Consider the following 24,603-nt stretch of genomic DNA (forward strand, 5'->3'; position numbering starts at 1 on the left):
GTGGATGTGGACATTGCATTAATTGATATGTATGCTAAATGTGGCTGGCTGGCAGAGGCACAAGCAGTGTTTGATATGTTTCCTTATTGAGATCTAAACACATGGAATGTCCTAATCACAGGATATGCACAACTTTTGAAAGGCCACGTTATAATTCTGTAGTGATCTTTTGCTTCATCATGTCGAATGCATGAATCATGCGATGACATAGATTTTCCGAGTCAGGGCAGATCTCTGTATGGGAAATAGAGCTATGAAGGCTGAAGAGGGGATTTTGAAAGGCTAAAGAGGGGGGAAAAAGGAGAAGCTTTTGGGCTATTTTGGAAAAGGAGGCTTTTTGGGACGACAGTGGAAGAAAGTTAACGAAGAAAGAAGCGAGGCCTGCCAACGATGAGAAATCTCCAGCCTTCCACTGCTCATGATAGAGCCTTCCACTGCTCAGGATAGAGCCTTCCACTGCTCATGATATAGGGGACCAGTAGCGCTTGGTAAGGGAGGTACCAGATGTGGCGAGGAGGACGAGGAATGACGGACCCCAGCAACGTTTGACTGATTGGCAGAAGGGACGAAAAGACTGATTTTGCGTGAAAACAAAGGGGAGCATTACGCTAAAATGGCAGAATCAGAAGGCATCCTGTATTCGGAGAGAGATCGAGAGAGAGTGGCGTTGTCAGGGAGTTTTTGTTATGGTCTTGTCATCGAGAACCAGTCTACGGCAACAAAGAAGGAAAGGAAGAAATTGAAGATGAAGCGTAGAGAATAGCGAAATCCCTTCTTCTCGAATATGAATTGGAGTTCCCTCTGAGGTAGTGAAAGCTTGTAAGCTGTCAACCCACCTTCTTAGTGTCAGTTTTTCCTCCGATGGAGAATGCACCATAGCCTGGAACATGATGATGGAGACCGCCTTGGGTGACTGTATCGGAGCCTTCATCCAGGCCTACTAACAGAGGAAAAAGAAGCTATAGTTGATAACCTGCAATCGGAGAGGAAGATTGAATACTAGGGAGAGATCAGAGCATGGCATTTGGGAAGAGTGCTTGGCAATCTGGAAAAAGGGGAATGAAAGCGCGGACTGAGAGGGAATCAGGGGAGGCATTGAGCCTGGGCTTTGTTGTGTGTGTGGGAGGGAGAGAGGGTTTTTGCCATGCTGACGTTGAAGATAAGCACCATCGTTCCGCTAGACGGAGTCTCCACCTCTGACATCCTCAAGGATTGCAGCAAAACCGTGGCCAAAACCATTGGCAAGCCAGAGTAGTATGTGATGGTGCTACTCAGAGGGGGCATTCCCATGTCTTTTGGAGGCAGTGAAGAGCGGCAGCATATGCAGAGCTAATATCGGGGAATTCCCATGTCTTTTGGAGGCAATGAAGAGCGGCAGCATATGCAGAGCTAATATCCATAGGCGGAATTGGTGGGGCAGTTAACAAGACTATCAGTGCTGCCATTGCAGAGATACTCGAAACAAAGCTTTCAGTGCCTAAGTCACGGTTCTATACGAAATTCTCTGATGTTCAGAGATCAGACTTTGGTTGGAATGGGAAAGGTGAAAAACTGAGATGAAAGACAACCATAGTCAGGAATCAAGGCCAATCGAGAGGAAGAAGCTAACCAGGGCGGATCTTTGCAACAGAAAAACAGGTGCTAGAGGAAGGGCTGTCATCGACCACATGCTGGGAATAGTTAATACATTGTTATCTAGCAAGGGTTTGTTTTATATGGTGACTGTGACGGCAAACAATCCTAGAGAGATCTGCCAGATCATGAGACAAAAGGGGGTTTGCTTCACGAATTGTTGTACAGCATTATACTGAAGAGGAAAGCTTGCATGTTCTGAAGTTTTGGAGAGAGACTTTACTAGATTCACCCAAATTTCCTGGACCAACATCTCTATCATATTGGACATCCTTTCTACAGCGCTCACTTTCTCGGCTAGTGTCCTTCAAAAACATATAACATAGTGCACAGAAACATCCTTGTACAGCTAGTTTTTGACTTGTAAGCAGTATAGAGGTAAAAGTATTGGCAATAGCTGTCTTATTGTATGCAAGAATGCTGAACATAGTTTGGCATCAATCCTCTGTATGCAGGCAGCAGTGAGTAATCTTGCGTAGTGCCCAAGCTTGCCTTTTCCAGTTGAAAAGAAATTTGGCAGATTTATTATTGCTCACCAATCTATTCATCTTGTTTATTTGTATGATGGATCGTCTATCCTGAAATTTAACAAGGACTTCTGTGGTTGCGACATTGCTTTCATAAACCCTTCGACAACGCGTCGCTATTGTCGTCGCTATCAGCGTCGCAAAATCTCTGTAACCATCGCTATATGCGTCGCTATATGCGACGCATATAGCGACGGTTATAGCGACGATTCTATGGCGTCGTTAATAACGACGCTTTTTGCGACGACGGGGGCAAATTTTTTTGTTTGTATTTTCGTCACTTTAAACGTCGCTATAAGGTCTATATCTTGTAGTGATACAACTTGCTCGCTCAATGAAAAGCTTTTAGGTCTTCTGTGGCCATTTTTGTTGTGGTTTGATGACTTCTTAAGTGACCATCGAAGTCTTTTGCCATCTAAACTACTATAGGATGTTTTAGAAGCAATTAAACTCTATTAATAGATGATTATTAGAGCTAGTGTGGGAAGTTGGTGTGACTCTACACGGGTTGTTTCTCAAGTTGTTCCTTGGTGGTACTGTCCATTTTGAAAGACATCATGTCTCCTGTGGCTCCAAAATCATCAAGTACTTGAGTAGCCATTATATCTGTGAACTAATGTCATTTTTCTCTACTCTTTTTTTTGAGCCACATTGGAGCCAAACACCATTCTTTGATCCAAGGTACCATTGTGGTTAGTAATACTCTTAAGCCTTTTAAAAGGTTGCTACTCTTCTACTACCCATAATGAAGATAGTGATGGTGTTTTACATTGTGATTTTGATGTGGATGTGAAGGTTAAAATAGTGGTAAGTTCATAACTTCTTTCACCAATGCTCCTAGTGTCTTGCATCAATTGACTCTCCTATTAAAATGTACATAGAATTTCAATTCCCTCAAAACTCTGCAGCATAAATAAAGTTTCTTATGCCAAGAAAACAAGCCATTCCTATACAAATGTTTAGTTTTGAGTAGAAATGCAAAAACATCCATAAACATAGCATTGACCTACCTATGTATACAAGAAAAAAGGAATGCACATATGGTTAAGCTTGAGTATTCAATAGAATGACCATTAGAGCACAAGCATACATTGAAACTAATGATTTGGATTTTGCAAAACTGATTAAATGGCTATTGATTATAGCACATGATATCATGAAGAGCATAAGCATAAATTGAAACTATTGATCTAGATCTTATAAGGCAAAAGTGAAACTTCCTTGATATTTAGCTATGGTCAAAAAAATATTACCTATTTCTCACAAAGATGGAAGGTATGATTATTGAGGTTGCCTTTGGCTACTCAATGTGATCCTATTTCATATGAGTGTAATCAGTTAATGAATAAACACCTCTTTAAAAAAATCCAACAATTGAAGCACTAGAGGGCTATAATGAAGATCACTAGAGCTCTCAGTCCTCGTTTGATGGAGAGCTTGATTCACCATGCCATTTCAATGGTAAAACAAAACCATCATTCAAGTAAGTACTGCTTGAAAGATCAAATTGATGCAAACATTTGTTTGATATTATTGCAAATAAGTGATACGAGTGGAGCAATTGCTATAGCAATTGATGGCATAGGCTAATACTTCATATTAGAATGGAATTTTGACAAGGCTAGCGACTAATTGTCAGATGTTTGTACATGCGATTCATCAATTTTCAATTAGGTCAATAGCAAAAATGATATGATCATCATCAAGGTTCACTAGAACAAAGATAGATAAATAATAACTATATGCATGTATAGTCCATGCACAAACATCTCAAGCCTTCTTTACTGAGAATATCAGAGACATAAGGGCTATCCTCTAAAACCCAAAGCCTCTCTCTAAAATTATAGCTCATATCTTCCTTGACAACTTTAGATCTTGACATAATTTCCATAATTTAAGAATGCCTCATCTACAAGCTCTAGACTATTGGACAATGTATAGTTGCTTTACAATTGTCCCACATTTGATATTATGGATAGATTTGTCATCTTTGCATCACTATAGACATAAAGGGAAAAATAAATAAATAAATGGAAGTGCATGTCTAAGCTATTTTCCAAGTGCTTGTAGTGCACCTCTTTCTTAGAGAAAGCCCCTGAAAGGTTGCAAGAGAGAAATTGTCCTTGTTGTTGTGCAGAAAGGGCTAGAGACAATCACAATGTTCATGCCACTACCATGTATTTGGCTTTTGTTGTACAAATCATTAAGCAAAGACTTGTCAAATAGGCCAATTGGACATCAGTAAAGATAGTAGTATTAACTTGATTAGAATGGTAACTGAGATCAATAGCTCTGCCCTATTTCTCAATGTTGGCTTCAAATGCATGCTAACATTGATCAACTTGGAGCTTTAATTGATTGGTATATTGCTCTTATGAAGGTAGATAGAGAGAATGGAGCAAGACTTTCTAAATGAAATGGCCCACATGTCAAAACCTAGCTATTAGAGTACTTTGACTCTATGTAGGTGACATATTTCTAAAAATAAGGCAAAATAAAAATTGTTCTAAAGAAAACTCTTGTCTAGGATTGTTTGCACCATAATTGGCTCCATTATTACTGACTATGCCTTAGCACACTAATGCATCTTCTAGATGGAAAAATCATCTAGTATAGATTTTGGCCTCCAAGAAGCTTCCTCAAGTAGAAAACCTCTCCATTTAATCAAATATTCAATGATAGAACAAGAGCAAAGCTTCTTCTCACACTAGCCTATGATCTCATTTGGAATGTATTAAATAAGACCTTCTTCATCCATAAGAGGTAGCTCATCAATTGTTTTCACCTAAGTACCATAAAAGGGTTTGAGATAGTTGACATGAAACACATAATGAATCTTAGTAGAAGAGGGTAGTTCTAGTCTATATGCCAAGTCTCCAATATGCTTCATAATCTTGTAGGTCCATAACACATGTGACCAAGTTTATTAGTTGATCCATCCATCAAAGTAGAGTAACAAGACTTGGGTACTATTAGCAAAACTAACTCTCCTTCTTGGAGCTCGAAAGATACCTCTTCTCATTAACATACATTCCAATTTGATCTTAGTCCTTTCTAACATTCATCTTACATTACTAAAGAAGGATCTGCATTCTTTCTGAATCTTCTTTCCTGTGAGGGTTGATCTTCTCACAAGAAATGACTATAGGGAAGGGCACCTTGTAACCATATAAAGCCTCAAAGGGAAAAACTCTAATACTAGCATGAATGGTGAGAGTAGTTTTTTGAAGTTGATTTTGAGCACAAAAAGACCCTAGGAGATGTAAAAGAGCAAATTTTCATGAAAAATGAAATGGTTGTTTGATGAAGGAGCTGAAGTTTTCCTAGATGCATTTCAATGCTAGGAACCTAACACAAGTGTCCTTTCCTCAATCGAAGGTTATTTAACCCCCCATTTAATCCCCGCAACGTTTGCCATTATGAAACAACTACCAGAGAAAAATCCAAAAAGTGCCTAGTGAAGGCTAATTTGATAGATTTCAATGCCAACTGTCTAGTCAGATCGTGAAGGGGAGTGTCATTTTTTTGCACCCCCTCATTTCTTGAAAAAATGGGATTTTCTATTCGGATAAATAGAGACGAATGCTCTTGGGGCTCAGATGAATAATTTATTCATAAAATTGGTTCAAAAATCAAGGAATATGATGCACTGAATCAAAACCTGTGATTTTAGTCTTTCTTTCTTCTCTCTACACCTTGTTCCCATGGCTTACTATGCAAGAATTTGGACGTATGATGATGCAGAAGTGTTAGGGAGCATAAACTGAAGGAGGGGGATGCATGAGTAGCCATAGAAGATCATCAATAGCTTCCCAACTTTGAAATACATATGGATTCATATGAAATAAAGCACGTAAGTGTCAAGATTGTGGGAGAGAAGGAAGGAATCTCACTTGTAGCTTTCTTGCTTGCACAATGGGGGAATACACACAAGGGTGGAGGCTAAAAACAGTTTTCCTCTTCTTAGTTGTGTAAGCCAAAAGAACTCTTATACAAAGAAATAGAAGAACCCTATATATGGGTCTCAAACCAAACTCAAATAACTAAGGTGGCATACTAATAACTGAGCCACGAACTAGAGTAGATAAGGATAGCTGTCATCTAGCTATTATTCATGGGTAGTGTACCAACCACATCTGCAACAACTGACAAGTCGGTGACATAAATACACAACGGTGACCCTAGCGTATCACGAGTGGAGCTCGATATCTCAACAGTAAGTGCTTGTTTTTTACATTTTACGATAAATCTTTTGTGCATATTATGAAGAGTGGTTTTGAATGTTTGAATATGATTTCTTGTGCTTGAAAAATCAAAATTCTCAATTGGTTCTTGCTGTTTGTATAATTAAAATAAAAACCGAGAAAACTCACAGTGTCCAAATTGCGGGATTTTGAAGAAATTGAGGATTTCATGAGATTTCATAGTTCTTCTAGTGTTTATATGGGATCATATGGAGTATAATAATAGTTATCGGTTCATGAAAGCTTTATATGCCTAAAAAATAAAAAATGAATAATACATAATAATACAAATTTTAAAAAATAGATTTTACACATGAAAAAACTTAAAAAAATATGAATGTGTTCATGAACGTAGGGTGGGGCTAGGGCTTGTGGTTTAGCCTTACTTTATCCCCATTCTTTAGAATAAAGTGCGTATTTATTAATTTTTATATACAAAAAAATATATTAAAAATACTCTTTACACCAACAACGAATGCAAAACCATAAACGGTAGAGGAAAAAGGTTGTGGGAAGTTGAATATTATTGAAATGTTGGTTTTATGCATATCTTGATGTATAGGATTCATTTTTTTAAAGTCTAAAAGGGACACTAGCATAATTTACTTTGGTATTGCTATAGCAACAATGCACTGCATTAGGGTGAAATCACGAAAAGAATTGTTTGTGCACAATCCACTCTATTTGATCTATGAGTTCACTTGTTTGTGCACTCTATTGTGCTCACTTTACATTCACATTTTATATATGTAGTATCATGAGATTCATCTCCTAGATGAATAGCACTTGTTTGCGAATATTGGACCCATGTTGAGTGGGAGGTTCGCTAAGCCATAGGTTTAGATTATATATTTTTTTGGCCTAGATTAGTAAGGGTTGAATTATCTCTTGAAATGAATATAAAGAGAGGTCTATGTTTTTCATGTGCTTTATGTTGAAAGGCACATCTTGGCTAATCTGTGGGGTGTAGGAGAGTTATTGTGGGGCCACATCAATCAATTGGCAAGTGCTTCCTCTGTACATGATAGGAGGTGCTAGTCACCATTACATTTGGATACTCCAATTGCTTAGAGTTGGGAAGGGAAACACATTGGACTACGATCTAGAAATAGTATATATAAGTGCATTATTTGGTTGAATCATTTTTTATAGTGTTTATATGCTCCTATCTGTGAGGCCATATGGTTGTTTTGGGGAGTTTAGAAGACCTTGCTAGAGCCCTAGAGCCCCTGAAAGAGGTGGTTAGTATTGGCTAAGTATGCTAAGTGTGACACATCAAGAATGAAAATTCCTGAGCATATGCCAAGAAGATGAAAGAGGTTTTTCACAAGTTGCAAGTCTCTATTCCTATTCCACCTACTGCTGCCCAATTGCAATACTTCTTTGCATGGATTGGATTTGAACATCCAAGTGCATTTGAGTAGTGTCTCTTTAGCAAATATAGATAATACTATAACCCGAGTAGAGGAAGTAGAGTCTCGCTTAGAAGTGGCCTACGTATCAAATGCAAATCTAAATTCTAGTGTTATCCTAGAAACAAATTTGGATTGGTTAGTGGAGGTTAAGGTGTGATTAGTGCCCGTGTGACCAAGATGAATGATAGAGGAATTTGATGAAAAAAGTGCCTTTATTTCCAGCTCCTCCAAATGTTGTTAATCTAACTGTTAGCCAAAGAGCTCCTTTTGTAAACAAAAGGTCCATGCAAGTAGTAGTGACTCCTTTGCAAGTTGTGCAACCTAGTGAGAGGGTAGCTCTCAAATCAACAGGTTATGAGTCCTCTACATCAAACATTATTGAGAAGGTAAAGGATGTGATGAAACATTATATAGATATAATCACAAAAAGAAATATTGATAGATCTTCATAGATGTTAATTTCTTAAAATGCCAACAAAATCTGATGGGCATTAGAAAACCCAATGATAGGGGCCCGTCACGATTCAACTGTAAGTGGTGTGGTGGGTAACATTTCCCTTGTAATTGTCCTAATATCAAATCCGATAGATGTGGGAAGTCTGGTCATCCACCCACCACCTATTGGAGTAGGGTTAGCTCTCTCCAGCAAGGTAGTTAGCAACTTACACCGGTGAATCATTGTGCAAATAACAAAAATACCAAAGGATAGGGCCATGAGCAAATTTTACAAAGGGGTAAAGCAACACTAGGGGAGGTGACCAATGTGGTAAGTCTCATTTGAAACTTTTCCATTTATCAAGATTTTATCTCCTAACAATGTTAGGGTAGTAACTAGAGGTTAGAAACTGAAATACACTCAGAAAGATGACCCTAATACAAGCAAAGTTAATCCTAAACCTAGCAAGGATGATAATAAGGTGTTGGATGCCTAGGTGAGACCTCTTAAAAATGAGGGTATTTTGGAGGAGCTTATGGTTTTAAAAAAATAGAAATCGAAGGAAAAGGAGGGTACTAAGATTATCAAGAAGGCAAAAGAATGGCTGGTGTCAAAAAAGAAGAGAGTAGTGGCAAACTTCTCAGAATTTTACCTAGCAAAGACGCTTTGTGAAGCTAAACACTATATGAATCTACTACAATTAATTCAATTATCATCGAATGCTTTTAAGTTTTAAGGAGTTCAAGAAAATCCCAAGAATAGATTATGTTGTTGAACCTTTTAGTGTCCATCAAGTGGGAAGTGAATGGTGGGATCATGTCGAGAAACACTACCCTATGGTGCAAGCTCATGTTGATGGAATCTTGATAAACAATACAGTGCTCCACCTTGGCATCCGTAAACATTATGAGCATGTATTTGTTGGTGTAATATATCAAATATATATTTTTAAATTTCTCATTCTCGCACGACGGCGCATCGAGCTGGAAGGATAGAGGGGGGATAGAGGAGCCATCAAGCTCCTCACTGGAGCTTGCTTGGCTCCACGAGCATGCCCAGCGACACGTCGAGGAGGGGAGGATTCCCTCCCCTCCCCTATATAAAGAGGGAGGGCCGCAAGTACTAGGGGGGATGGAGGAAGGATGAAAGTAAATAACACTACCGCCCTGCCTTCAAATGCTGCTGCCTAACGTCGTGTGGAGAGAAGGATAGAGCCGAGCCGAGCCGCCTGCATACTACCCCCCCTATCGTCGCCGTCAGAAATCCCCCCCACGTGGCTACAGAAGCGTCAAGAAGCTTCTTGAAGCTTCTAAGGGGGGGGCTCCTTAAGCCCCCCTTCCTATACTTTCATAAATCCATTCACCCCCCTCTCGGTTTTACCCTTAGAAATTCTTTCACCCCGCCTAGGTCTTAAGGCCTTAACCCCTTCCCGAGGGGCCGTTAAACCCCCACAACCCTTGGCCTCATAACCCACAAATCCCTTCCCCATGCCTAAATTTGTAAAGTCCCTTCTTGTGTTTCTTTGAAACCGTGTTGCACCCCCCCTCATATTCTTCTTTTTTCTTAACACACCCCTAAGCCCCTTTCTAACCCCGTGTCCCCTTTTCCTTACACACCCTTTACCCTCTTTCCCCATGCTATAATCCTTCACCCTTCACCTTTCCCCTATCACTCCGAGTTAAAATCCCTAAAAAATTTACTACCCCGTGTCCAAAAACCTCTCTAAAAATCTCCCTTCCTATATCTTTTACCCCAAGCCCAAAATTCTCCCAAGGTTCATATGGTTGCGAAGCCACACTCACCCATAACCTTTTTGCCGTGTATATACCCTATAGGGCTTTCTTAAGGCTTTATAAACCTTTCCCTCTCCGAAGAAGTTCAATGTCTTATTATCCCTTCTCGTGGTCAATCCTTTAAACAGCTCCTTGCCTCGAAAGAGAGACGGTGGAAATCCAAAAAGGAGAGTAAAAGCTGTCTTCACGTTCGAAGGATTACAACTGCGATGCCGCCTAAGAAAGTCCAAGGAGTAGCTGCGGGAGGGTCATCTCCCGGTATCCATGTGGATATCTCACCCCAAAACCAGGTTTTTCCTTCTTAGTTTATATCGGTTTTAATTCAATCATGCAAAGATGAATTGTTAGGGATAATATATATTTTGTCCTAGTTATTTACGATGAAGGAGTTTAGTTTAATTGAACATGCAAAAATGATAATGTATAAAACATAGTTTTCCTTCAAATAGCATCATTCATTGAAACGAATTACGAGCAAGATTATCTACCTACTATAGTAGTATATTTCGATTAAATCTTGGAGGTATAAAAACTGCATCTTGCACCATTAGCCCTATTCTTTTTTTGCAATGAATCATCATAGAAGATGAAATTCATGAAAGGTTTCTTACATTGCTTGAACTCTAGGAAGTTATCATTGCTAACTGCATATCTTAGCAAGGAAAAGATTGTTATTTGGCATGAGTTCGTTCGCAAGGAAAAAGGAAGATTAATTGAATTTACCTAACCCTAAAGCAATAAAGTTTAGGATTGAAAAATCAATTGTCACAAGGATAACAAATCGTGCAAAAGTTATCTCGATGTTACCTTCTAAAAGTTAACCGAATTAATGTAAACTTAGAAATACCTATGCTGCGAAATATATCTTGGAAATTATTTAAAAACCAAGAAATGTTTATACCTTAAACACTTGAGTACCTTCCCTGATTGTAGGGTCAATAAATCGTAAATAAAAAATAACTAGGGTTTGTCCTTGAGGTTCTTAAAAAGAGATCCTAGGTCCGACAAACGTCACCTTAAAGAAACTAAAACATATTGTTTCATTGTATATTACGATGCAGGACTTGCGCAGCAAGTACAAAGTCATATGGACTTATGATTGATTCACAAGAAGGAAGGTTAAATACCGTGAGCAAGGATGGTGGATCCTTACGCAAGTTATCTTGCAAAAGGATGTATTCTTTGATATCCTTCTATCTAAGGAAAGTTAAAAACTGGAAACTGAAGTATCCAATGAACTTTAGGGTTGACCAAGTTGGGTTAATAGGGTACGCCCTAACCCTGAATATAAGGGATCTTGTCAAGTTGCAAGACACCCTGGAACGAGTGTTCATGCATTCGAAAGGAAAGAATCATTCCTTAGCAGTTTGCCAACAACAATATCGGTTAATGAAAGTGTTTGTGCTTGCTAGAGAATTTAGAGTACTGTTTGATTTATGAATTACAAATTAAATGAATATCTATGCTTCAGATTGAAGGGCTGAAGGGAGAGGCAGCTTCAGTTACCCCCGACTGCCTGCCTGACCCTAACCAAGGGGGTTGTTGACTGCGCCGAGAACGTGGACCGAACCTACCGCGAGAGGTCTCTCCGTTGAGCTCTACTTGGAGCAGGAGGACACTTGGGTGCTAGGGGGGGCTCTCGCCGTAAATCCCTTGCCTTTCGGGTCCTATACAACACGCTAACATGACTTGGGATTGGATCTCGAGGCCCGCATACTAGTTTACGGGCGGAAGCTTGGAATAGTGATCCCTATGGATTATGGATAACCTTCGAGCGGATTATGGACAAGCCTACGGGCGGAACTCCTTGTATTTCAAAGATAAAAATGATGATATGTTAATAAAGAACTTGTTTGATATTGTTTTTCTATGTCACGTGATAAGATTACGTGAAGGAACCAGTGCTTAACGGATTAATTCAAGAAGCTGATTGTTACATGTCAAATTAATGTGTTAGATAATTACATAACTAAAACAAACTAAGAAAAGTGCAGAGGATGGGCCATGGTTCTGTCCTATGGTTGCGTGGTCCCGGTTAGCTGGGAACTTTTCTCAAAGAACAGCGGGATGATCGTGAAAGGACACGAACAACAAAATCGTTGACCTAGAGTTATGTCTTACCCAATTTACACTGTTTTAGGGGAACGGAACGGGACTATGCATTATGGCAAAGAGGTCGAGCTTGCATCCCTCTCATTTCCCATTCTCCTTGAACCAAGTGTAGCGTGAATTCGCTTCGGACCTGGCGTTTCTACGTAAAGTAGTTCGCTTAGGTCCGACGCTACTTGCTGTTAGGTAATGACCAATCAAGAAAACCCTAATTCCGATCAATCCTAAGTGGGAACGGCCAAAATACTTCCGCTACGTGGCAGACTTGGGAAGCCCTACATCGCAAATCCCATAACATTCCATGGGAGTGCTGGGCGGAGCTTTCTAGACATCTATTCCAATGGGCTGCTAAGACGTGTCGTGGACCATGCTAGGGGACATGTTACAGTTGGTATCAGAGCCGACCAACAACGGAATTGTTTTTTTTATGAGATCTCGATAAAATGAAGTAAAGAAATTGTTGCTGTCCAAACATTTCCTTACCTTCAATGCTGTCTTGCAGAATTATGAAGCGTGGAACAAGTTTTTGGTATTTCGAGTCATGTTTATGACTGCAATGCATTCTTCGCTTTATAGACAAAGAATTGGGATAATGAACATCTGGAGCAGATTTATAATCCATCACCTTTATACATAGAACAAAGATGGACGGGTGCTTCAGGAATCTACTATATAGCCACCCACCGGTTTGCTTATCTACAGACCAACCTAAAAAGGATCAAGTGGTTGGAAGACTTGAAAGTCGTGAAGCTGTTCATTTTTGTGGAAGCTCACGTAAATTCGACTTTAAATATTCGTGGTCGGAGGGTTGAGATGAACTCATATGTATATGAGGAAGTAACTCGTGTAATCTCCGCCGACAGGATTAAAGTGTTGGGCCGCCATGAGAAGTATGGATTTCAACGGAAAGGATATCCTGAACTTCCAATGACTTACCGATTCCTGAAGATCCATGACCCAAAACCCTACTATTATACAATTCCTGTAGATAAATGCAATACAATGTTGTTCTCCCCAAACTAAATGTAACAATTGACTTATCATCACATGAAACGTTGTATTCAAAAAGGGCTATGCCCATGTAAACACAAATAAAGACTTCTTTTTATCGATGTCTGGCTGTGTATAAGAGTTGATAAAAAGTTAAGTAGCTACATTGTTTACGAGATAGCCGAATTAAAGATGTAATATAAGCTAACATCGATTATCGTATAGTAACATTAAGAAAACCTTTATTCACGCACAACCCCAGGTACAGGTTCCTAATTCGCCTCCTACATCAAGTACTGCTGTGATCCAGGAGAAGAAATTCCTCCTCAAGTAGATTAAGCCACCCGAGTTTGACGGGAGAGGCAGATTCATCAAGGCTGATGTTGAAATTTGGATTGAATCCATGGAGGATTACTTCGAAGCAACCGATACTGCACCCGCCAATTAGGCTATGCTCGCCAAACTAAAGCTCACCGGTGAAGCGAGACTTTGGTGGAAGCAATGGTGCAGGGATCAAGGGATCGCAGAGGGATCCGTTACCTGGGAGAAGCTAACGAAAGCCGTGCAGGGAAGATACTTACCACCTGCATATCACACGCAGAAAATGAATGAGTTGTACGAGCTAAAAACAGCTAGGACTCACTCTTGACGTATACTACTCTAAATTCGTCTCACTTTTAAAGTATGTGCCACAGATGGACATGACACAGCAAGTGTCCAAATTTTGTGCGGGCTTAAATCCACCAGTAAATACCCGTCTCGAATCTATGCGTCCATCAGATCTTGAGGATGCACTCATTCGAGCGGTGCCTATAATTCAGGAGGTGCAAGCTAGACCAAGGGGTAACAAAACTTGGTATTAAAATGACCCGAACAGAGGAGCATTCAGACCTCAAATGAAGAGAGTTCAAGGTCATAATCAGGGACAAAGAAAGAAAGCTAGGATGAATAACGTCAACAACTTTGTTCCTACTCAAAGTAATGGCCGAAACCTCCCTTGTTTCCACTGCAACGAACCCGGTCACTTCAAGAGGCAATGTCCCAAGCTCAGCAGAGGACATTGCCAAGTGCCTTTTTAAGGAGCAAGCCATGGTCAAGGAGCCGCTACCCGAGGAAGAGGAAGAACCGCCTACATTGCCAATAGGCAAATATGCGAAGAAGAAAAAAAAGAAGATCCGACCATGGAAGCAGAATTCGAAAGAGTGACAGTCCATGCCGCTTTACACAAGAAAGGGCCGAATTGTCAGTTCTCGGTGATTTAGACACCATCAGACATCGTAAATAAAAAATAACTAGGGTTTGTTCCTGAGGTTCTTAAAAAGAGATCCTAGGTCCGACAAACGTCAGCTAAAGAAACTAAAACGGATTGTTTCATCGTATATTACGATGCAGGACTTGCGCAGCAAGTACGAAGTCATATGGACTTATGATTGATTCACAAGAAGAAAGGTTAAATACCGTGAGCAAGGATGGCGGATCCTTATGCAAGTTATCTTGCAAAAGGATGTATTCTTTGATATTCTTCTACGTAAGGAAAGTTAAAAACCGGAAACTGAAGTATCCAATGAACTTTAGGGTTGACCAAGTTGGGTTAATAGGGTACGCCCTAACCCAGAATATAAGGGATCTTGCCAAGTTGCAAGACACCCTGGAACGAGTGTTGATGCATTCGAAAGGAAAGAATCATTCCTTAGCAGTTTGCCAACAACAAGATCAGTTAATGAAAGTGTTTGTGCTTGCTAGAGAATTTAGAGCACTGTTTGATTTATGAATTATAAATTAAATGAATATCTATGCTTCAGGTTGAAAGGCTGAAGGGAGAGGCAGCTTCAGTTACCCCCGACTGCCTGCCTGACCCTAACCAAGGGAGTTGTTGTGGCTGTGCCAGGAACGTGGACCGAACCCACCGTGAGAGATCTCTCCATTGAGCTCTACTTGGAGCAGCAGGAGGACGCTTGGGTGCCAGGGGGCTCTGGCTTTAAATCCCTCGCCTTCCGGGTCCTGTACAAGAGGCTAACGTGACTCGGGATTGGATCTCGAGGCCCACATACTAGTTTACGGGCGGAAGCTTGGAATAGTGATCCTTGTGGATTACTGGATAGCCTTCGTGTGAGTTATGGACAAGCCTATGGGCGGAACTCCTTGTATTTGAAAGATAAAAATGATGATATGTTAATAAAGAACTTGTTTGATATTGTTTTTATATGTCACATGATAAGATTGCGTGAAGGAACCAGTGCTTAACGGATTAATTAAAGAAGCTAATTGTTACATGTCAAATTAATGTGTTAGATAATTACATAACTAAAACAAACCGAGGAAAGTGCGGAGGATGGGCCATGGGTCCGTCCTACGATTGGGTGGTCCCAGTTAGCCGGGAACTTTTCTCAAAGAACAGTGGGATGATCGTCAAAGGACACGAACAACAAAAGCGTTGACCTAGAGTTATGTCTTACCCGATTTATGCTGTTTTAGGTGAACGGAATGGGACTATGCCTTATGGCAGAGAGGTCGAGCTTGCATCCCTCTCGTTTCCCATTCTCCTTGAACGAAGTGCAGCATGAATTCGCTTCGGACTTGGAGTTTCTGCATAAAGTAGTTCGCTTAGGTCCGACGCTAGTTGCTGTTAGATAATGACCAATCAAGAAAACCCTAATTCCGGTCGATCCTAAGTGGGAACGGCCAGAATACTTCCGCTACGTGGCAGACGCGGGAAGCCCTAGATCGCAAATCCCGTAACATTCCATGGGAGTGCCGGGCGGAGCTTTCTAGACATACTTTTCGATGGGCTGCTAAGACATGTCCTAGACCATGCTAGGGGACACGTTACAGTTGGAGAGGCTAGGTCTATCAATTCAAAAGGATATCACTATAGTTTTAAAAATGGTTGAGGATAGCCAAAGACCACCGAAAGGAATGGTAACACAAGTACATGTATTGGTTGCAAATATTGAGTGTGTCCTTGATTTCCATGTCATCTTATTTGCTTGAAGGCCAAGTTATTAGTTGTTGCTTGTATGTCCATGGATATTACATTTTGATTATTTGGTGGATATCCTAGCTAAATGATTGATTTTTTGGCATGGCTTAAAGAGATTAGTTATGGATGCATACATTGATCACTAGTTGGATGAAAGGGCATTACCTCCCATGATAGAATTGGAGGCACTCAAGGAAACTTTAGCTCCTAGAAGAGCGAGTTCTAGAAATTCTAAAGAGAGTTCTATGATGACAAAGGAGGTTTACCAAGTGTGTTTAAATGAGCCAAAAATAAAAAAGGACAAGATTTGTAATGTTGATGTGATAGAGTTGGATCTTGGGGCTCCCAGTGATTTCCACCCCATTAAACTCAGCATTATGTTATCTACTAATGAGCGTGCCGATTATGTGACCCTCCTACACAGGATTTTCAAGATATATCTACATGAAGTTTTGAGGAACTAAATGGAGTCCCACCCTCTGTATTGTTGTACATACAATCCCATTGAAGGAAGATAGTAAGATAGTTAGAGGCAAAAGGTTAGACATATACCTTATGAGCTAAGAGAACCTCTTTTTGAGGAATTGATGCATTTAAGAAAGGCTAGTCTAATCTTTTCGATTGAACATAAAGAATAGTGCTCACCAGTGGTTATAAGAAAGAAAAATACAAAAAAATCCACTTGTTTGTCTATTTCAAGGAATTGAACAAGGAGACAATGAAGGACTATTATCCTCTACCCTTTATCAATCAGATTCTAGATATTGGCCGAGCAAGAGATGTACTCTTTCATGGACTATTTCACGAGTTATAATCAAATGGCCATTGCTAAAGATGATAAGTTAAAGACAACATTCATTACAATTTTTGGTACTTTTGTATACCATGTGATGGTTTTTGGCCTATGTAATGCTCCTAGGTCTTGGCAAAGAACTATGGACAAAAGCATGCAATGTGGCATTTGAAGATGTTAAAATGGAATTATCCAAAGTGCTATAAGTTTTAAAAGCTCCAAAAAGGGTTGAGGTTTTCTATATATTCATAGTAGTGACAAGGCATAGTATTAGTTGTCGCCTATTCCAAATTTGGGAGATGTAACTTTATCATCCCATTACATTAGCAAGCCACAAATTGGGAATTTGAGGGCTTCATTATAACTATTTGGAGAAGGTTTGGTTGGCTATGGCATTCACCACTAATAAGTTTAGACATTGTATTATTTATGAGAAGGTGGTGTTCTTTACTAAGGCATAAGGATTGCACTTATTACTTAACAAGCTTCAACCCCCTAATTGCCTAGCCAAGTGGTTGATTTCTTTGCAAGAGTTTGATTATGAGATTAGGAGTAAGCTGCCAAAGCTTTAGGGTATTATCGAGTGTCTAGTAGATTTTGGTGAGCCTAAGGAAGAGTGGGCTTACATTACTAATTTTGAGGAATCATGCAAAATTGATACAATCTCTATTCTCTCATGGTATGCATCCATTACACATTATCTATCAATAGGCAACCTGGTAGACACTTTTTCTAAATTTGAGAAGAGTAAGATTAAGTAGCATGCACTTCACTTTTTAATAATAGCGGGTATTTTATACAGGAAAGGTATGGATGAGATTTATTGTCAATGTGTGGTGCATGATGAGGAACCCTTTATTCTCAAGAAACATCATGATTCAGTGTATGGAGGCCATTTTATTGGACAACTTATTGCCTAGAAAGCTTTATGTACTGGCTATTGGTGGTTTACAAATTTTCATGATGATTCTATGTATATTAAGCATTGTGATATCTGTTAGAAACATGATGCTAGGGAAAATTATAAGCAGCCACTTAATCCCATTCTTGTAACTTTGACCTTTGAGAAGTGGGGTATTGATTTTTTGGACTTGTGCATCCTTCATCTACTATATGTAGAATCATTATATTATTGTGGCGATGGACTACTTTACAAAATGGTCTAAAGGTTGAGCTATAATGAAGGATAATGCCAAGGAAACAACCAATTTCATTATGGAACAACTAGTTTTCCATTTCAGTCCACCTTAAGAACTAGTTTGATTGTGGGACACATTTTTTAAACAAGGTTATAGAAGCCTTGATTGAAGCTTTGAAAATTAAGAATAACAAAACCATATCATATAATCCACAAGCTAATGGATAAGTAGAGAGTATCAATAAGTAGCTTATAGGGATTTTATCCAAAATTGTATCAAAAGGTAAGTGCAACTCAGACAATAAACTTAATGTGGCTATTTAGGCTTATAATATGATGTTCAAGAGAGCAACATGAAACACCCCATTTAGGTTGGTATATGGGGAAGAGTGTGTCTTGCCATTGGAAATTGAATTATCCATTCTGAGGTTTGTATGGAACCATTCTTTGGGTGAGGAGGAATCATTGAATGAGAAGTTGACCTCCCTAGCGCATATTGATGAGACCCGATTGTAGGCTTTGTTACATCAAGAGGTAGGGAAGAAGAGGATGAAAGCGCTTCATGACCTTCATACTAAAAGATATAAATTTGTGAAGGGTCACTTGGTTTTATATTATAATGCATATCTCAAGTTATTTCTTGGTAAGTTTGAGCCCAAATGAGATGGTCCTTATAGGAGAGAATGGCTCTATAGTACTTTTGGTAGATTTTCAAGGATTGGAGTTTAAAAGTAAAGTAAACTTTAATAAGTTTAAGCCCTATTATGTTTAAGGACTGACATTAGAATTGGTTCCTTGGTAGGTCTTCCAGGGCGGCCCAGTTAAACTTACAGTAGGGGCTAAGGCATTCGGATGGGCACAATCATCCCTTATCTTGAATATCCATATTTAGAGTAGTGTTACCACCAAGGTCAAGTAATATGGTGCAATAGGGGTTATCATATTACTAAGTGGAAAGATGGATATTTTAGTTAGGATATTAAGATCTACTATCACAATTGTCATAGGGTTCTTGTTAGTGTTTCTATTGAGTTTAGTTAGGAAGGAGGAATTGTACCTATCATATGTCCTCTCTCTCGACTTGATTTTGACTATCATAAGTATGAGTATAGTGATTTGTATGGCATAGCCTATCAATGAAGCATGGATCTATACTTTGTATTTCGACAAAGATTCATGAGGACATGTTAAGCATGTGAGTGTCGGTATGGTTATTAAAAACACCCTAATGTGTAGAGTCATTATGAAAATGAGAGTTTATTTAGACACCGCTTTTACTAAGAATATAGTAGAATATAAAGCCTTAATCATGGGGTTGAATATAACTCGATGTGGTGGTATCTACCATTTATTGGTGAAAGGAAATTTGCAATTATTGATCAATTAATTGAATGGGACTTATAGTGCGAGGGATCCCATTCTACGGATGTATCATAATCCAACCTTAGATTTACTAGAGATGTTTAAGATAGTGACTACTCAATTTGTTCCTCACTTATGGAACCACTTAATGGATTCATTGAAAAACTATGATTTTGTTGAGGATGTATTTCTCAATTGTGGTCCTGAGGGGTTAATATATTAAACTTTTCTAATCTTATTAGCCCATGACTACTATGGGAACTGTTTACTGACATGTCTTGTTATGGATGTTCATGGTTAGTATGAATAATGAGTTAGGTTGTGATTAACCATCTTCCTATTCTTTCATAGATGCATAGGATCATTAAATGACATATTCACCAAACACCCCTGGCTATTTATGCAGGAGGCCTAACTAATAATTTGATGCATTTAGTATAGGGCCTAAGTGGCCCATCCCTTGGTTTTGTGTTGTTGTTTATTATGGTTTTTGTGAGGGACCAAGGGTTTGTTTCAGCCATAGGATGTTCTATGGTGTGCTTTATGGTTTTTTTTCATTAGGTCAAGAGGGCCTTTCCTTTTTTTAGTGTATTGGTTGATTTCATAAGGCCAAGAGGGCCATGTATTTGTTTGGTGCAGGTGCAATTAATGGTTTCTTATTTAAGTGCTATACTAAACAGATTCAATTGGGTACCTAGAGTGAGCCACTTGTTGCAATGAAGCTTCTTGTGGCCAAGTCCACATAATGTCATTCCTTTATGAGTTCTTTCCCTTTGTGCTAAACATATGTGTGTGTAAGTGGGGGATTTTCCTCTTTTGGGGATCGACAAGTCAAGGCATGAAGTCCTAAAGTTTAGGTTATGTGTGTCTACTAGGGAGGTTTGAATCAAGGCACTCTAAGATCTATTTTTCAGAGTTGTCCTAATGACCTTGTCTTGTTAGCCTACTAGGAAATTTTTTCTAGGAGTTCTATTAGTTGTGAGGTAGATATAGAAGCCTGCTAAATAAGAAAAAGAAAGAGAAAAAATGAATACATTTGAAGATTCTAGTATACAAAGGTGTGTAAAGAGGGATTCTAACCCCCCTAAAATAATGGAAAGAAAGGAAAATACTAAGAGGAGATGATCATTGCCTTGCGAAGGCCTAATAGGTTCTTGGGAACAAGTTAGACCCAAGGCCCTGATGCCTTATCTTTTTGGAGGTGACATCTAGCCAGAAAAAGAAATAAGGATGGTTGAAGTAAAAATAAAAGTAAGCGAAAGAAAATGATAATTTAGTGTTGCCTTGCGAAAGCTTCGTAGGTTCTTGGATACTAAGTCAGGACCTGAGGCCAATGCCTTGTTCTCCTTGGGTCACAATATGCTTAGCTGCCTCCTTTTTACATGCTCGAGTATCAGGTCTTGAAGTATTAAAAAATAATGAATCAAAAGTATTTATAGATAAAAGACTAGAATATAGGAGTCCTTGCCTAGTCCGAGTTCCTAGTCCAAGTGTCCTAGGTCAAGTAGGCAAGTTGGACCACCACTTAGGATAATTCCTTTTATAGTTCTTTTTAGCTAGTTTGTGTTGGATCAATTGGTTAGTGACTAGCTCTAGATCTTTATACAATTATATTTGACATATCCCTTGTGTATCTTCATGCCTTGATTTGGTCAGGGATAGGGTGAGAGCTATGTTTGAATTTTGTTGTATATTCTTCTTTGAAGTAGCTTGATGCTCTTTATGGTTTCTTTATATGTAGATCAATTTGTGGGTTCAATGGACTAAGTGACCATATCCTATAGTTTTCAATGAAAGTGGATTTTTGAAGCTGATTTTGAGCATAAAAAGACTCCATGTGTAAAAGAGTAAAATTTCATGGAAAATGAAGTGCTTGAAGATCAACATGCTAGAGTTTTCCTAGATGCATTTCAATGTACCAGGAACCCAAGGAAATTTTCCATTCATCAATCAGAGGTTTTTTGACCCTCCATTTAATCCTCATAAGGTTTGGCATTATGAAGAAACTATTGGATCTGGAAGCTAGAAACTACATGGCAGAGGTTATATTGATAGATTTTGATGCCATGAAGCCAACTATCTAGTTAGATCATGATTTTGAACTTGTTTGCCCCTCCATCCACCACCATGCCAAAACCACTTGTGGTCAAGTGTGAAAATCCAAGATTCAATCGGTTATTTGGCAGATTAAGCTTAAAAGAAGCTCAAAGCTTAAAAATCCTAAAAAATGAATTGAAATTGGGGGAGGGGGGGTTTGTGTCCCCTCATCTCTTGAAAAAATGGGATTTTCTATTTGGATGAATAGAGAGAAATGCTCTTGGGTCTAAGATGAAAATTTTATTTGGACTTAATCGCTTCAAAAATCAAGAGATATGATGCACTAAATCAAAGTCTCTTATTTTAGTCTTTCTCTCTCCTCCTTCCTCGTTCTTTTATGAGTTTTCATAGTTTTTTTGGTGTTCATATGGGGTTATATGGATGGAGTATAATACTCGCTCTTGGTTCATTCAAGCTCTACATGTCTAAAAATAAAAAATGAATTAATAATAATAATAATAATAATACCGAATATAATAGGGTTTCACGAAAAAGGATATAATGGTTTTAATAGGCTTGTGTGGGAAGGGTTTTTAAAAGAACCGGGCTATGGTGGGATTTAAAAGGGAATGCAAGGGGAAAAGGGGTGCTTAAAAAACCCAGGGGTAAAACTCGCTTGATAAGGCCTATGAAAGCCCAAGGAAGGGAGTTTTAAATGGGCTTTGTTAAATGCTAAAAGGGGGGAAAGGGGGCTTAAAGGATGCTTGGGAAGGGTTTATGAAAAACCACGAAAGGAGGGTTTTAAACGGACCACGAGAAAGGAAGTTAAATGGACCACGGGAATGGGGTACTTAAATCTCGGTGGGGGGTAGAAAAACCACTATGGGAGGGCTTAAGAAAGCCCACAGGAAGGGGAGCTTCCTAAGGGACCTTGGAAGCTTCCCAAGAAGCTTCAAGGAAGCTTCTAGGGTCGTGGAAAGCCCCACCTGGACAAAGAATGGAGGCGGCAGATGGCGGTCTGATGGCAGCAATGGCATTCTGTCCTCTTCACTATCTCCTTTAGCCTACGTCGGCGCTGGCAGACCTTCTGTGCAAACTTCCCCTCCTCACGGTGCACCAGAGCTGCGTTAGCTCTATTCCCTCTCTTGCTGGCGGCATTATGGCTCCTCCTTCACTCCCCCCTTTCTCGCCCCCCCACAAGGGGGTTTTAATATCTCTAAAGGGAGGAGGACCTCCCTCCCCTCACGCGGCCATTTGCATGGGCATTCACCCCCCCATGGCATCCAGCACAGTGCTAAATCAACTGCCCTTCACTCCCTTCCCTCCAGCACGGCCTTCGGCTAGGGGGAAAAAATGATAATTTAAAAAGAATTTTTCAAAAGTTAATCATTTTCATCTTGACCTCCTCCCAAGAGGAGGTTCACATGAGCATATGCGGTTTCCTAGTCCCTAGCCTTGATTGGCCATGGAGAGTGTACTGTTTAATGACCAAACCGTTCGTAACCACAATGCCGGCATTGTCTTTTGCCCGAGACTTCACACATGTATGTAATATTTTTCAGCAGGAATATTACAAATACATTAATAAATTGGATTGAAAAGCCCAATAAAGAGTTGGATGCTATAGCTTTGCGCCGTGAATTTGAAAGTTAGTATCCACAGTTGGATGCCGATGAGTAGCAATCCTTGGAGATTCACAAAATTGATTTGTTTCTGAAGGTTATAGATCCTGTCTTGCAAGAAATACCATATTGGGGAATATGGAAATTTTCCATAAATTTGGGACACATGGTCAAATCTTTGGATTTGTCATAACTTGACCACTGTAACTCCAAATCGAGTGCTCTATAGCTCAATAGATTCCATTTTTTAAGCGCTTTCCAATTATAGGTCACATCATATGGTTTTGAGAAACTTATGTGCATATTATCCGGGTGCCACCTTTTTAGTATTCAAGAAATGGGAATTGGGAGATTCCCAAACTCACTAATATTGTGTTAAGAGTAGTTGACTGACATTTAGAAGATGTCTCTTCTAAAACAAGACCAAAATCAAATTGGGATAGTGTAAGTAAGGCAGTGCATATGTTGGTAATGAGAGAGCAGATGAAATTAAGATGGGTTATATGCACCACACTTGTCAGTGCTCAGAAGGGAATTTAAATTGCAACCAAGTCGCCTACAGCTATGCTGAAACAACCAACTATACCTATTGGTTCGACTCTTAAAGGTGATGTTGTGGATGAATTAATAAAAGACATGCATGATTTGAAGCTGAGTTTGACATAAATATATGCAAAGGTATGAAAGTTGGATGTTAAGGTAGAAGAGAAGGCTTGGGAAATAGATAGAGAAGGATACAAGGATTGAAATTGCAACTAAGGCACCTACAGCTATGGTAAAACAACCAACTATACCTATTGGTTCGACTCTTAAAGGTGGTGTTGTGGATGAATTAATAAAAGGCGTGCATGATTTGAAGCTAAGTTTGACATAAATATATGCAAAGGTCCAAAAGTTGGATGTTAAAGTAGAAGAGAAGGCTTGGGAAATAGACAAAGAAGGATACAAGAGGAGATGCATTTGGTGTGATAGTTTATAGCATGAAAAGCGAGACTGTATAGCCTATTGTGAAGCAAAAGAAAATAGGTTAGCCTTTTGGAAAGATGAAACATATATGCAATAGAAATTGGTCTTCCAATACAGCCGAATTCTGGAAATGGTGGCATGCAAAAGAGCTTGTAAGAGATGGCTACAAGGAGGGCATTTGTTGCCATAGATGCAACCACATATATGTTGAGAATTGAAAGGATTGATGATGCTCGTAAAGGAGGCATGGTTGAATCAAAATCTCACATTTGGATGTAAGTATTAGATTGCGTGGAAAATGGCAAAACAACAAAGTTTGAGTTGGCTGTTGCAAGTGAGAATATACGGGGGAGAATAGGATGGAGTACACTAGTGGGGATTGATTTTCAGCTTATGCTTATTTTGCTGAGGTTTATAATCAAGAAGCTCTTGTGGAAGAAAATAGAAGAAGAGATAAGGACACTACTGATCCTTCCTATTCAGCCCATCTAAACCATAACACAAAGTACAAATGGAGCAGCAGAAAGAGGCTAAAAAATCCATACCTAAGCATGTTATG

The 24,603-nt window shown here is 39.3% G+C and overlaps 1 pseudogene; it reads left to right on the plus strand.

Annotated features, from left to right (window-relative positions):
* The first annotated feature begins 1,144 nt into the window (after positions 1–1,144).
* On the plus strand, positions 1,145–1,560 carry LOC148019658 (uncharacterized; annotated as a pseudogene).
* Positions 1,561–24,603: the final 23,043 nt, after the last annotated feature.

The sequence above is a fragment of the Lygodium microphyllum genome, chromosome 19, assembly GCF_053477565.2.
Source record: "Lygodium microphyllum isolate KBCC chromosome 19, Lygodium_microphyllum_v1.1.10, whole genome shotgun sequence".
Classification (NCBI taxonomy): domain Eukaryota; kingdom Viridiplantae; phylum Streptophyta; class Polypodiopsida; order Schizaeales; family Lygodiaceae; genus Lygodium; species Lygodium microphyllum.